Below are 16407 nucleotides of genomic sequence, written 5' to 3'. Positions count from 1 at the left end.
GCAGATCACGAGGTCAGGAGATCGAGACCGTACTGGCTAACATGGTGAAACCCCGTCTGTACTAAAAATACAAAAAATTAGCCGGGCATGGTGACAGGCGCCTGTAGTCCCAGCTACTCAGGAGGCTGAGGCAGGAGAATGGCGTGAACCTGAGAGGTGGAGCTTGCAGTGAGCTGAGATCGCACCACTGCACTCCAGCCTGGGTGACAGAGTGAGACTCCGTCCCCCCCCAGAAAGAAAAAAAAAAAGTTTGATTATGATATACCTAGGAGTGTGTCTTTTTGTATTCGTCCTGCTTCAGATAGCAAGCTTCTTAAATCTATAAATGTATGCCTTTTACCACATTTGGGACGTTCTATGTTACTGTTTTTTCTGCTTCATTTTTTTTTTCTCAGTTTTGTTCTGGGACTCTAGTTACACATATTTTAGATATCCTGATGTTCTTTCCCCGATTGCTGGAGTTCTGTTGATTCTATTTCCTGTTTTTTCTCTCTGCTCTATAGCTTGGATCATTTCTTTTGGTCCATTTTCAGGGCCACTGACTCTTGTATTATTTTAATATGCTTTTAAACCTATCCAGGGACTTTCTTATTCTAGGCTTTATATTTGTTAGTTTGAGATTTGCATTTGGTTGTTTTTAAAATTTTTATTTCTCTAATTTCTTATCTATTTGACCATTACAGGTATTTTACTTTACATCCTTGAGTGTAGGTTATAATACCTACTTTAAAATCCTTGTGTACTAATTTCAAAATCTGTATCATTTCAGGACTGGTCTTTTAGGCTCAAGTGATCCACCTGTCTTGGCTTCTCACAGTGCTGGGGTTACAGGTTTGAACCACTGCACCTGGCCTGAGTGAATATTTTACCACTTTGTAATATTATGCATTGTTCATTTAGAAAATAAGGGTTTACTGAGTTATGAAGATCTTCCAAATGTTGACATATTTGTCAATATAAAGTCACATTCAGGCCGGGCATGGTGGCTCAAGCCTGTAATCCCAGCACTTTGGGAGGCCGAGACGGGTGGATCATGAGGTCAGGAGATCGAGACCATCCTGGCTAACACGGTGAAACCACGTCTCTACTAAAAAATACAAAAAACTAGCCGGGTGAGGTGGCGGGCGCCTGTAGTCCCAGCTACTCGGGAGGCTGAGGCAGGAGAATGGCATGAACCTGGGAGGCGGAGCTTGCAATGAGCTGAGATCCGGCCACTGCACTCCAGCCTGAGAGACAGAGCGAGACTCTGTCTCAAAAAAAAAAAAAAAAAAAAGTCACATTCAGCCCTCCTCCCTGCTCGCTCGCGGGCCGGGCCTGGCATGGTGTGGTATCACCACAGATGGCGCTGAGGCGGAGCATGGGGCAGCCAGGGCTCCCGCTGCTGCTGCCGCCGCTGGGGCTGCCATTGGCAGCTCTGGCTTCTCTGCTGCTGCAGGTCTGGGGCTGCAGGTCCGAAGCTCAACAGAGCCCTGGTGAAGCTGACAGTGGCTCAGGGGCAGCTGGTGAAGCTCAACTGCAGCGTGGAGGGAATGGAGGAGCCTGACATCCAGCTGGTGAAGGATGGGCCTGTGATCCAGAACTTGGACCAGTTGTACACCCCAGTCAGCAAGCAGCACTGGATCGACTTCCTCAGCCTGAAGTCAGTGGAGCGCTCTGACGCGGCCAGTACTGGTGCCAGGTGGAGAATGGGGGCGAAACCAAGATCTCCCAGCCAATGTGGCTCATGGTAGAAGGTGTGCCACTTTTCGCAGTGGAGCCAAAAGATCTGGCAGTGCCACCCAATGCCCCTTTCCAACTGTCTTGCAAGGCTGTGGGTCCCCCTGAAGCTGTTACCATTGTCTGGTGGAGAGAAACTATCAAGATCGGGAGACCCGCTCCCTCTCCATCTGTTTTAAATGTAACAGGGGTGACCCAGAGCACCCATGTTTTCCTGTGAAGCTCACAACCTAAAATGCCTGGCCTCTTCTCGCATAGCCACTGTTCACCTTCAAGCACTGCCTGCAGCCCCCTTCATCATCACCGTGACAAAGCTTTCCAGCAGCAACATTAGTGTGGCCTGGATGCCAAGTGCTGATGGCTGAGCCCTGCTATAGTCCTGTACAGTTCAGGTAACACAGGCCCCAGGAGGCTGGGAAAGTCCTGGCTGTTGTGGTCCCTGTGGCCCCCTTTACCTGCCTGCTCCGGGAGCTGGTGCCTGCCATCAGCTACAGCCTCAGGGTGCACTGTGCCAATGCCTTGGGGCCCTCTCCCTATGCTGACTGGGTGCCCTTTCAGACCAAGGGTCTGGCCGCAGCCAGCACTCCCCAAAACCCCCATGCCATCTGCACAGATTCAGGCCTCATCTTGGAGTGGGAAGAAGTGATCCCCAAGGGCCCTTTGGAAGGCCCCCTGGGACCCTGTAAACTGTCCTGGGTTCAAGACAGTGGAACCCAGGATGAGCTGACAGTGGAAGGGAGCAGGACCAATTTGACAGGCTGGGATACCCAAAAGAACCTGATCATACGTGTGTGCGTCTCCAGTGCAGTTGGCTGTGGACCGTGGAGTCAGCCACTGGTGGTCTCTTCTCATGACCATGCAGGCCAGCAGGGCCCTCCTCACAGCCGCACATCCTGGGTACCTGTGGTCCTTGGTGTGCTAACGGCCCTGGTGACGGCTGCTGCCCTGGCCCTCATCCTGCTTCGAAAGAGACGGAAAGAGACACGGTTTGGGCAAGGCTTTGACTGTGTCATGGCCCGGGGAGAGCCATCTGTTTACTTCCGGGCAGCCCAGTCCTTCAATCGAGAAAGGCCCGAGTGCATCGAGGCCACATTGGACAGCTTGAGCATCAACAGTGGACTAAAGGAAAAACAAGGATGTGCTCAGCCCAGAGCAGCAGTTCACCCTGGCCAGATGTTGGGCAAAGGAGAGTGTGGTTCAGTGCGGTAGGCCCAGCTGAAGCAGGAGGATGGCTCCTTTGTGAAAGATGCTGAAAGCTGACGTCATTGCCTGAAGCGACATTGAAGAGTTCCTCAGGGAAGCAGCCTGCATGAAGGAGTTTGACCATCCACACGTGGCCAAACTTGTTGGGGTGAGCCTCTGGAGCAGGGCTAAAGGCTGTCACCCCATCCCCATGGTCATCTTGCCGTTCATGAAGCATGGGGACCTGCACACCTTCCTGCTCACCTCCCAGATTGGGGAGAACCCCTTTACCCTGATCCGGTTCATGGTGGACATTGCCTGCAGCATGGAGTACCTGAGCTCTCGGAACTTCATCCGCTGAGACCTGGCCGCTCGGAATTGCATGCTGGCAGTGGACATGACAGTGTGTGTGGCTGACTTTGGACTCTCCTGGAAGATCTACAGCGGGGACTACTATCGTCAGGGCTGTGCCTCCAAATTGCCTGTCAGGTGGCTGGCCCTGGAGAGCTGTCTGACAACCTGTATACTGTGCACAGTGATGTGTGGGCCTTCAGAGTGACCACGTGGGAGATCATGACACGTGGGCAGACGCCATACGCTGGCATCAAAAACGCTGAGATTTACAACTACCTCATTGGCGGGAACCACCTGAAACAACTTCCAGAGTGTATGGAGGACTTCTTACACTCCCACTCCATCCAAGCCAAGGGCTGCTTAGGCCTTCAGATGACCTTTTGTATGATCTCATGTACCAGTGCTGGAGTGCTGACCCCAAGCAGCGCCCAAGCTTTACTTGTCTGCGAATGAAACTGGAGAGCATTCTGGGCCAGCTGTCTGTGCTATCCGCCAGCCAGGACCCCTTATACATCAACATCAAGAGAGCCGAGGAGCCCACTGCAGGAGGCAGCCTGGAGCTGCCTGGCGGGGATCAGCCCTATAGTGGAGCTGGGGATGGCAGTGGCATGGGAGCAGTGGGTGGCACTCCCAGTGACTATTGATACATCCTCACCCCTGGAGGACTGGCTGAGCAGCCAGGGCAGGCAGAGCACCAGCCAGAGTCCCCTCAATGAGACACAGAGGCTTTTGCTGCAGCAGCAAGGGCAGCAGCCACACAGTAGCTGTTAGCTCACAGGCAGAGGGCATCGGGACCATTTGGCCAGCTCTGATGGCCTCTATGCTGGCTGCCTAAGCCCTGTCTGACCCCAGCCCAGACATCAAGGTGTGGAAGCTCCTGTGGTAGTCCTCCCAAGCTGTGCTGGGAAGCCTGGACTGACCAAATCACCCAATCCCAGTTCTTCCTGCAACCACTCTGTGGCCAGCCTGATCAGTTTAGGATTTGGCTTGATGGAAGTGGGCCAGTCCTGGTTGTCTGAACCCAGGCAGCTGGCAGGAGCAGGGTGGTTATGTTTCCATGGTTACTATGCGTGTGGATGGCAGTGGGCGGTCCAGGTCCAGCCCTGTGGGCCCTACCGTCCTGCTGAGCTGCCCCTGCTGCTTAAGTGCATGCATTGAGCTGCCTCCAGCCTGGGGGCCCAGCTGTTACCACCTTTGGATTTAAATACCCAGGTTTGCCCCTCCAAGTCACAAAATGATGTCCTTGTAATACTCACTTTTAGGTGAGGGTTGGTAAGGGGTGGGTATCTCAGGTCTGAATCTTTATCACCTTTCTGATTCCACACCCCGCCTAGGCCAGGAAAAGTTGAGGGGAGCATGCTTCCCTGCAACTGACCGGGTCACACAAAGGCATGCTGGAGCACCCAGACTATCAGGTACCGCTCTTCCAAAGGCAGCATGTTGAGCCAGCAAGAGGAAAGGGTGCTGTGAGGCTTGCCCAGGAGCAAGTGAGGCTGGAGAGGAGTTCAGGAGCCCCTCTCCATGCCCACAATCTGAGCACGCTACCAAATCTCAGAATATCCTAAGACTAGCAAAGGCAGCTGTGTCTGAGCCCAACTCTTCTAAATGGTGACCTTTAGTGCCAACTTCCCCTCTAACTGCACAGGCTTTTTTGTCCCAAGTCTCCAGAGAGAAATCAGGCCTAATGAGGAGGAGTTCCTGGAACCTGGACCCCAGCCTTGGTGGGGGAACCTCTGGAATGCATGGGGCGGGTCCTAGCTGTTAGGGACATTTCCAAGCTGTTAGTTGCTGTTTAAAACAAATAAAATTGAAGACTTTAAAAAAAAAAAAAGTCACATTCATTAATATAGGCAGGCATCACTTAACAATAGGGATATATTCTGAGAAATGTGTCATTAGACGATTTTGTTATTGTGTGAGCATCATAGAGTGTACTTGCACAAACCTAGATGTCATAGTCTACTGAACACCTAGGCTATATGGGGTAGCCTATTGCTGCTAGGCTACAAACCTGTATAGTATGTTACTGTACTAAATACTGTAGGCAATTGTAAAATGTTATTTGTGTATCTAAACATAGAAAAGTTAATATGTTGTGCTATGATGTTACGTCTATGACATCACTAAGGCGATAGGAATGTTTCAGATTCTTTATAATTTTATGGGACCACCCTTATATATGCAGTCTACTGTTGACCAAAAAATGTTGTTATGTGGTGCATCACTCATCTTGTTAGAAGAATCTTCAAAGCTCGTAGTCATCGGTACAAGTGTTTTAGAATTCTGATTTTTCACTTAAAAGTTCAAATTTTGTCCTTGATAAGAAATACTTTCAGTTGTTGTTTCAGAATTGATGAGGTCACTTTATTCACAGTAAGATACCTGCAAAAAATGCAAATGTCTGTCAGATTTTCTTTGAAGTAAAAATTGTGTTTCATGAAAAAAGTACCTGGTTCAGCTTGCAACTCAAACTATTAAACAGGTGCTTTCCCTCGAGACAACCCATTGTGCTTTGGTATTAAGTGGAAGTGTTTTCTACATTCTTCACAGTTTGTCACACAGAATATTAAAGATACATGTACTCCAAGGTCAAGATTTAATAACGTTAATAATTCTTTTTTTTTTCTTGAGATGGAGTCTCACTCTTATTGCCCAGGCTGGAGTGCAGTGGCACCATCTCAGCTCACTGCAGCCTCCGCCTCCCGTGTTCAAGTGATTCTGGTGCCTCAGCCTCCTGAGTAGCTGGGATTACAGGTGTGAACCACTATGCCCGGCTAATTTTTGTATTTTTAGTGGAGACAAGGTTTCACCATGTTGGCCAGGCTGATCTCAAACTCCTGACCTTATGTGATCCACCTGTCTTGGCCTTCCAGAGTGCTGGGATTACAGGTGTGAGCCACCATGCTTGGCCAAGGTTAATAATTCTTACTGCTTTATCAAGGACCTTAGGTGAAAGTGGCTTTAAAAAAACAAAACAAAACAAACAACTGTGAGTATGTGGCCATGAAGAACGCAGTGAGTTTGGTGCCACTGCCTTGAAACTGCTACTAAGGCAGTGTTACCCACTGTCATTTTCACATCATCAGTGCAAATGTCAATTCGGTTTTTCCAAAATAAACCATGGGATTCCAAAAAGCTATTTAACACTTTGAGTATTTCATCACCACTTGTGTTCATTGCCAAGGATTCATGTAAAAATATTCTTCAATGATTACTTGATATCAGTACTAGACAATAGAAGTAAAGCAGGAAACGCAGTCATGTCTATAGACTTGTCAGGCAAAAGTACAGTTTTGCAGATGAGATGCTGTCTTCATGTTTACAGCTAAATATTTTATTCAGCAAGTTACTGTACCACTGGAATGTGACAGTGCCATAGTTTGTTTTCCTGAGTTTTCAAAGCAGGAATTCAGCAATGTCACCTCTGTTAGTCTCTTAGCAACTATACTTCTCTAACCAATGAAATATGATAACTTAAGATGCTTCAGTGACCTTTTTCTTTTCTTGCTTGAAAAGCTAAAATAATAGCTTTTGGCTCTTAAACTCATGACATTTATGTTAAAATCCTATTTAGTTTTCTCTGAACTCTGAATGTTTGTTTTCAAAATAGTCATCACTTCCTTTGCATGAGATAGAGTAAGGTAAATTATTAGCATCTGTAAAGCTAAGAGAAAGATAACTTTTATCATATTTTCATTTATTTTACACAGTATTTTTAGACTATATTTCTCTTTTCCATAAGTTAGAAAACTCTGCTATTGGTTTCATCTTTTTCAGCATCTTTAGACATGGTTGTTGCAGCTATGGGTTGAGAAAGTTAGTCTTCTCTATTTCAGTATAAATATTATAAAAATAGAATAGTTTTAGAGAAATTTAAAAATGAATAAAAGTTTAAAAAAATGTAAATGTTATTGCCATGTAAGACAACAGAGTGTATTTCTTATGTTTCCTTGCAGGCACAAGGAAACCTTTGGTATTTCAAACATTGGTTTATTGAACAATAATGAAATTGTAGAAATTATAGCAGTTATAACTATAAGAACACACACTGCTGTACTGTCCTGAGAACAAACTAAGTTAATCCCTATATACACACAAATTTATACCTAAAACCAACTATACCGTAAAAACTTTTAGGAAACATAAAAATAGAGATGCATACATTCTGTTAGCCATCAGAGTGATGGTTTCTTTAAAAGTCCTGGCACCTCTGGGAAACTCCACTGTACACTGTGAGAGAATGAAAGAAAAAAGTGGTAAATAACATCTTAGTATTGCTATGAAAATAGGTTTGACTTTGCAGAATCCCTGAAAGGGTCTTGAGGCTCTCAGGGTTATCCTGACCATATTTGGAGAATTGCTGGTTGTCTAATAGTTTTGTAATATATTGTAGAGACACTGAATATGTTGTAGAGATTATGGATTCTGTTATATTCCTATTAAGAATATTAACTTTGTGTTTTAGCAGGCAGTTAACTTGGCTGAACTCAAATTCCAGACTCAATCTCCTTATGTTCAGTTCTTTTAGTCTTAGCCTGACAGTATAGAGCTCACCTCATACATGCCTAATGCGGGGATCAGCCAGAGTTTTGAGTGGAGTGTATGTGCAGAGTTTGTGGTTCTCTCCCTGTGGTTCTCTTCTTCTGGAATTTTTCCCTCACTTTCCAGCTGGTTTGGCAGTCACGAATACTGTCTTTTGTGTGTTTACTCAACCAGTAACTGCAGATTTCTATCCAAAGTATCTCCTTTTTGGATTGGCTTTTATCCCCGTGGGGAATCTGCAAATGCCCCAAGGGAGGAAATAGAGATATATGCTGGGCTCATTTCAGTGTGCCTCCCTCCCTTACAGAATCCCGGCTCCTTCAATGCTGCCTGTCTAAGTTGATCTCCGTTGTACTTAAACAGTTGCTATCTGTGTTTTAACCAGGTTTTGTAGTTGTTCTCAGCAGGAGGATTGGTCTGATACAGCTATTCCCTCAGGACTGTAAGCCAGGAGTCCTGAGGCCCAGAATTGAATGCATTACTTCACTTGTGCTCTGACTAGTGCAGAGTTGGATTATTATCTCCCTAAATAATATCTTAATTAATGCTACTTAATAATGCATTAGGTTTTTGGCTGCCATATCCCACTGTTGGCAAGAATTACACTTGTGGCCATCCAGAATCTCTCCTCCCCCACTTGAATTGCCTGCTATTAAACCACATCTCCTTTGTCTAGTAATAATTCAGTATTTCTTTGTTTTTAAAGCTGAACACAGTACTTTCATTTATCCTTATTTAATTTGGGTCTGTTTTCCCTACCATTGAAGCTTCTTGAATCTCTTAAAGCTTGATTTCGTTTTCTACTTTCCTTTCAACTTATATTGTTGGAAGATCCTCTCGTTTTTTTGCCACTTTGTAATAGCTGTGGAAAGCATCATCAGCACTGCTGTTTCTGATGATCAGTAGTAAAAAGTTCCCTACTTCATAAAGTAAGGGCACATAAAGTCAGATTTGGTTATCCTCACAAAATAATATTTTAATAATTTGAAAAACATATGTAATAGTCAAAGGATGCTGTGAATTTTGTTTTTTAAATGCTTTTTTGGGTCATTCACAATAATTTACATGTGAATATGAAAGATTATAGAACAGTTCCTGGTATGCTTATGGATTCATGCTCCCTGTAAGAATTCAGACCCAGTGATAGGAAAACACTAGTCAATTCATAGCTTACTATTGTAACAAAGACTTCTCTTTATTTTTTATTTTGAAATGATTTCAGACTTATAAAAAGTTGAAAATTAAAAGCGGTATAGCTGAGCACCGTGATGTATGTCTATGTCTATAGTCCTGGCTGTTCAGGAGACTGAGGTGGGAGGATTGCTTGAGGCCAGCAGTTAGAGACTGTAGTACACTATGATCATGCCTATGAACAGCCACTGCACTCCAGCTTGCATAATACAGCAAGACCCCGTCTCTTTAAAAAAAAAATGTACTCTGTGTGTGTGTGTGTATACATACATTTTTTCTGAACTAGTTGATAGTAACATTTATAGCCCTTTACCCTTAAAGACCTCTGTATGTATTTCTTAAGAATAGAAATGTTCTCTTATATAACCAAAACACATTTATATGCCATATTCCAATTTTGTCACTTCATATTCTGATTCCGAGTTTTTATTTTCTAATGGAATACTCCAGTTTTATCAGTTAGCCTAATACAGAATCCACTTTAGGGCCAAGTATTGTGTTTCGTTGTCATCTGTTTAGTCTTAAGTTATATGGTTGTGGTAAGGGATGGTTCTTGGTTCTTATTTAGTCTCAGTCTTAGGCAGATCCTCTGCACTTGGGCCTCAGAGTGAGGCTTTCTCAGTGTTCTTGTCCCTGCCCGCTGTGTCTCTACCTGTGGCAGCCAAACTCTGCCTTATCTGTAGTGATGGTGGGTAGCAGTTTGAGTCATCCTGAGAAAATTCAGGTGAAAGATAAAGGCTAGAAAGATAGATTGAAATGAGGTGAGAGAGTGTAAATAAAAATTCTGGCTGTGTGAGGTGGCTCATGCCTATAATCCCAGCACTGGAGGCTGAGTTGTAGAATGTACAATAAGTTTACTAGTGAAGTAGAAGGAAACCCAGGAGTTCAAGGGTGCAGTGAGCTGTAGTTGTGCCGCTACACTCCAGCCTGGGTGACAAAGTGAGATCCTGTCTTTAATTACATAAAAATAAAGTGACCTTAATAAAAAAAGATTCTATATGGTCTTGTTTGTTTGCTAGATGTGGGCTGTAAATTTGGTTTTTAGAAGCCAATTCATATTGGACAACAGGATCAGTGCCCTGATTTACAGTGTCCCAACGTAAAAGCAAACTAAATGGCACATGGGAAGTATCATTTGGCCTGGTATCAAGATCAGAGAGAGAGATATATCCCTTGAGTCCTTATAAAGAAGGCTCTGTTGATTGGCATCCTCAACAATACCTTTACTGTAAATAAGATAGTGGTTTCATAGGACTGCGTTTTTAATAATGTCCCTCAGTGTAGGCAAATTGCCTAATATTAAGCACATTTTCGTGAGAGGCAGAAATTATGTGATTTTGTATCTGCTGTTCAGGCTTATTCTAGGGTAGTGACTAGTGATCTAGTTGTAGAACCCTTCTTCAAAGGAAATTTTATCAGGAAGCCCCATGTATAATATGGGAAAAAGTGGAGTTGAAGTGGGGTGGTATATCTAGAGTGCTACTAGCTCAGCTCTCACCCTGTCTCATTTTCCTGAGAGAGTCTGTACGACACCTCTGCAGAATGACTAGAGCCCTGAGCACATTATCAGAACTACTGTCCAGAGAAAATTGTTGAATTGCATAGCCTCAGATAGTTCTCTACAACTGTGTCTGTGGGAACTGAATTCTGATTTTTGTCATCTGTTAGTATTTCAACTACTTTATTTTAAATTGCCACCCCTTTTAAAACCCCTTACTTGGTATCATTATCTTATTCTCAGAAACTGACCATTCCTTCTACTTCACAAGTAAACTTATTGTACTTTCTACATAAGCAAAGCGATACAAAAATCCAGCGTATCTACATGTAGATAAAAAAGAGGGCCTCCCTTTTTAATTTTGCTAATATGTCTGCTTATCCTCTGGGCCCCATCATTTTGTACCTTCTTTGAGACAGTGTTCTATTAGTTACTCCATCCTCCGGATCAGAGTCTCTCCTTCTCTATTGGCCCCTTTTCTATAGTCTTAAGAAGAAAACCCTGTATCTGCCCAGCAGCTTCTTTTCCCCATTACCTATTGCCCCTTTCACCTCTCTTGCTAGGCTAAGCTTGAAAATGTAGCTTAGGTTTGCTGTATTCCTTTTCCTTCCCATTCTTTTCTTTTTATTTAAAAGTTTATATATAAATTTATGAAAATATAAATATATAATTTATATAGAAATAATAAACACTAATGTTTTCATCCCTGAATTTAAGAAACAATATTACAGTACTGTTGAAAACCCTTGTGTACTCTTCCTTTAATACACATTTTTTCCTCCCCTCAAAAGTAACCATTACTGGCTGGGCACAGTGGGTGGCTCACACCTGTAATCCCAGCACATTGGGAGGCTGCAGCAGGAGGATCATGTGAGCTCAGGAGTTTGAGACCAGCCTGGGCAACATAGCGAGACCTCCTCTCTACTTAAAAAAAAAATTTAGCTGGGTGTGGTGGCATGTACCTGTAGTCCCAGCTACTCGGAAGACTGAATGAATTGGATCACTTGAGCCAGGGAGATGAAGGCTGCAGTTAGCTATGATTGTGCCACTGCACTCCAGCCTGATCAACAGAGCAAGAAAAAAAAAAGAAAAAAAGTAGCCATTATCCTAAATTTATTATTGTTTCAAGATATTTCATTTTTACTTTTACTACATATCTACAGATCCCTAAGCAGTATGTAGCTAAGATTTTCAATATGAGTATGATGAATGATTTAGAGGCATACCAGATGTTGATCCTCTCAGCCTTTGGAACAGTGGCTTTTATGACCAGCCTTGTTTGTGTATGATACAAATGTTATTTTCTGTGTGCCATGGTATAAAAAAGTTGGGGAGCACTGATATATAATGTTATTGTGTATATTTTTGAAATTATCAATAGTAATGTCCTATACATGTTCTTTATTTTTTCAATTCATCTTGTATTTGTGAGACTCATCTGTGTTAATGCAGGTAGCATTTTTTTCATTTGTATTTCATTTATGTATGGTATTCTGTTATATGAATTTATCACACTTTACCTATTTTTTTACTAATGGTTGTTTATTTAAGTAGTCAATAATTTCTTACAAATAATGTTACCATGAAGATTATTAATAATGTTTCCTTGTATGTTAGTGTTTTATTAAAGAAATATGCCTTGGGGTGAAATTGCTAATTGTAGAGAATCTAGCTTTACCAGATTTTGACAAATTGTTTTCCAAAGTGGTTATTCCAGCTTATATATATATATTTTTTTTTTTTTTAATTTTTTTATTTTTATTTATTTTTTTTTTTTGAGACGGAGTCTCGCTCTGCCGCCCAGGCTGGAGTGCAGTGGCCGGATCTCAGATCACTGCAAGCTCCGCCTCCCGGGTTCACGCCATTCTCCTGCCTCAGCCTCCCGAGTAGCTGGGATTACAGGCACCCGTCACCTCGCCCGGCTAGTTTTTTGTATTTTTTAGTAGAGACGGGGTTTCACCGTGTCAGCCAGGATGGTCTCGATCTCCTGACCTCGTGATCCGCCCGTCTCGGCCTCCCAAAGTGCTGGGATTACAGGCTTGAGCCACCGCGCCCGGCCTCCAGCTTATATTTACTAACAGTTTTAACAGCTCTCTGAACTTTGGTTATTTACAATTTTAAAAAAACTTTTGCAGTTCTTGAGATAAACGGCAGTTCTGAAGATGGGTGGTGATGGTTTCATAACAAGGTAGCTGTACTTAGTGTCCCAGAACTATACATTTAAAAATGATTACCATGGACCGGGCACGGTAGTTCACGCCTGTAATCCCAGCACTTTCGGAGGCCGAGGCGGGTGGATCACCTGAGGTCGAGAGTTGAAGAGCAGCCTGACCAACACGGAGAAACCCTGTCTCTACTAAAAATACAAAATTAGCTGGGCGTGGTGGCACATGCCTGTAATCCCAGCTACTCTGGAGGCTAAGGCAGAAGAATCACTTGAACCTGGGAGGTGGAGGTTGTGGCAAGCCAAGATCGCACCATTGCACTCCAGCCTGGGCAACAAGAACGAAACTCCGTCTCAAAAAAAAAAAGATTACTGTGGTAAATTTTATGTTATATATATTTTAGCACAATTTAAAAAAAGTTTTGCTGGCCTGATGGGCATGAAATCTCACTATGCTTTTTATCTGCTTTTCTGTGATTACTAGTGAGATATCTTTTCATATGTGAAATATCCATTTATGGTTTTTTCCCCTTTGAATATTTAATGTTAATACCATTTGCTCATTTTTCTATTAAATTATCTTTTATTGATTCTTGGAAGTTCTTTTTTTTTTTTTTTTGAGACAGGATCTTACTCTGTTGCCCAGGCTGGAGTGCAGTGGCGTGATCTCAGCTCTCAGCTCACTGCAGCCTCCGCTTCCTGGGTTCAAGCAATTCTCCCACCTCAGCCTCCCGAGTAGCTGGGACTACAGGCACCCTCCACCATACCTGGCTAATTTTTGTATATTTTTTTGTGGAAATGGGGTTTCACCATGTTGGACAGGCTGATTCTTGGAAGTTCTTTATGTATTCTGGATACACATCTTTTATTGGTTATGTGTGTTGCACACATTTTCTTTCATTTATGTCTGTCTTTCCCATTTTAAAAAATAATACCTTTTGATAGAGCATTAATTTTAATGTGGTTCAACTTATTTTTTTCCTTTTTGATATGTACTTTTTGTGTCTTGTTTAAGAAATCATTCCTAAGATAGGATTGTAGAGATATTCACCTGTATTTTTTTCTAAAAGTTTTTAAAAATTTTGTCCTTCTTCACATTTTGGTTTATAATTATAATCTACTTGATTTGATTTTTATGTTTAATGTGAAGTGAGTATTACATTTACCCCCATATAGTTAATCAGGTACCTCAGCACCATTTAATACACATTCCCTCTCTCCTCTACTGATGTGCAGCATCATCTCTTACATATCAAGTTTATATGTATGCAGGGGTCTGTTTCTGGGCTGTCTATTCTGTCCCATTGGCCAGTTATTTATTACTGTACCCATACTACATTTAAGCTTTATAATAAAGTTATCTGGTTGGGCAGTATTTCCCTTCTCAGTTCTCCAAAATGTTTTTAGCTATTGGTTCCCTGCGTTTCTTTACAGTTTTAGAATTCATTTGTCAAGCTTCACAGTTGAAATATTGATCAGAAATGTAGGTATAACTCATTATCCAGATTTAGACTATTACAAAAATTGTATAGCTACTAAAGCTTCAGAGAACTCAGACCTATATTTTATTATCTTAACAGGGAGAATTAATAACTGGTTCACAGTCTAATCGAAACCTCAAATAATTTTCCCTCAGTTACAAAATCTTAAACACTTTTATAAGAATCCCAGTTCATGTAAAAATCTGCATTATGCATGTAAAACACCAGTTACTTAACATTTACTACACTCATTATTTGGTATGTTTTTGGACAGAATAGTGTGGAAACTGTACAGTATCAGATATTTCTTCTATACTGCCCCAAACATGTACCATAATGTAATTAAGCAATGAGAAAATATGTTAAAGATACATGATGAACTGCAAATAACTCTTAGCTAATAACCAAGACCATGTAAAAAAAATAATGTACTGATTAAAGTGTTGCCTGAGTAGATTTGCTGGTGAGAAGTGGGAGAAGGGGCTGTTATCATGGTTGCCATTCAGTCGTGAGTCAAAATGTGTGGGAAGAATCTAGCAAAGGGCTCACTATTGGATTCGAAGAAGTGATGGACAGTTTTCTCCACTCCTGAGGTCCAGAAATAGATGGCTGTGAACCATTGTCTGCAGTCTTAGATAAAACAATTAGATGAAAAATATCTTTAAAAATGTATGTCTCCTTGTGTTCCTTTTGCTCATGGTTATAGAATGTGAGCATAAGATATGATCTTGTCAGGAGAATAGCTGAGATACAGCTGTTGAGTAGACTGGACAGTCTCTCTTAGATTCATAAGCACCTTAAATGTGCACTCATGCAAATCTCTTGATAGTTGTTTTTTTTAATTTGAATAGTGACTCCTGGGTTTAAAAAGTACATATTGTAACATATATTCAGATAGTGAAAATTCCTCAAGTGAGGAACATTGGATGTATAGATTAATTTGGAAAGAGTCCAAATCTTTGCAGCATTTGGTCTTCTGTGACCATGATTTTATTTCTCCACTTGTTTACACAGTTTTATAATTTTTGTTATAAAAGTATGTAGATATATAGGAATGCAATTGATACTTATATATTATTCTTATTAATTTGTAGATTCTCTTGGATGTTGTACATAGCCATATCTTCTGGGAATAATGAATAATGAAATTTTGCTTCATCTTTTTATTCAATTTTCTTTTCTTTTTTTTGAGACGGAGTCTTGGCTCTATAGCCCAGGCTGGAGTGCAGTGGTGTGATCTCGGCTCACTGCAAGCTCCGCCTGCTGGGTTCACACCATTCTCCTCCCTCAGCCTCCCAGGTAGCTGGGACTACAGGCGCCTGCCACCTCGCCCGGCTAATTTTTTGTGTGTTTTTAATAGAGACGGGGTTTCACCATGTTAGCCAGGATGGTCTCCATCTCCTGACCTCGTGATCCACCTGCCTCAGCCTCCCAAAGTGCTGGGATTACAGGCGTGCGCCACCGTGCCTGGCCAATTTTCTTTTCTTACTGTGTTAGCTGTGGCATTGTTGAACAGAAGTGGTGAGGATAAACATCCTTGTCCTTCATTTTGAGGAAATTCTTCCATTGTTTCACCACAGGTATTATGTTGGCTGTCTGTTTTTAGTGGATACCCTTTATCAGATTTAAAAAGTTACCTATAATAGGCAGTGTCATAGAATGGTTAAGAATCCAGACTTTCTAGCCAGGTTGTCAGGATTCAGCTCTTGGTGTTGCCACTTGCTGGCTGTGTGACTTTGGACAAATTACTTAACCGCTCTGTAGGACAGTTTTCTCTACTATATAATGGTGATAATAATTCATACTTCATACTGCAGTATTAAAGATTAAATGATCTTAACGATTAATATGTAAAACAGGATTAAATGAGTTAATATTTGTATGACACTTAAAAACTGCCTGGTATATAGTAAGTGCTGTATATTAGCCATTTTTACAGTACTGTCATAAATCCTTGTTTTCTAAGAGATTTTGTTTTATTTTGTTTTGAAATTAGGAACAGGCATTGAATTCTTATTTCTTTACCTGAGGTTTGACACACTTACTGGATTTTGTTAGCACAATAATATTTGTTGAACTTCATAGAGCCTCAGATTTATGCTACAACTAGCATTTAATTTCTATGGCCTTTTAAGGATTGGCATATTTGGTGGTAGTTTCCATTTAATACTTATTTCTAGATTGCCTTCTATTAGCTTTTTTGATGGTGCTCACCTTTCCTTCCTAACCATCTGAACATATAAGCATATTGCAGTTATTAAAGAATCTGTTATCTAATG

General features: G+C 42.0%; 1 protein-coding gene and 1 pseudogene across 3 annotated transcripts in view; both read left to right on the top strand.

The window, feature by feature from the left end:
* The window catches only part of ETFA (electron transfer flavoprotein subunit alpha), a 102372-nt gene that overhangs the window by 55664 nt on the left and 30301 nt on the right, over window positions 1–16407 (top strand). The window lies entirely within an intron of this gene.
* LOC126960032 (tyrosine-protein kinase receptor TYRO3-like) lies at window positions 1337–11955 on the top strand (annotated as a pseudogene). The gene is made up of 2 exons (XR_007727692.1): window positions 1337–3575; window positions 3632–11955. The product of XR_007727692.1 is annotated as a tyrosine-protein kinase receptor TYRO3-like (transcript).

This window comes from Macaca thibetana, chromosome 7, assembly GCF_024542745.1.
Source record: "Macaca thibetana thibetana isolate TM-01 chromosome 7, ASM2454274v1, whole genome shotgun sequence".
Taxonomy (NCBI): domain Eukaryota; kingdom Metazoa; phylum Chordata; class Mammalia; order Primates; family Cercopithecidae; genus Macaca; species Macaca thibetana.
Note: the sequence above shows the minus strand (reverse complement) of the source record. Positions and strands in the feature narration are given on the sequence as shown.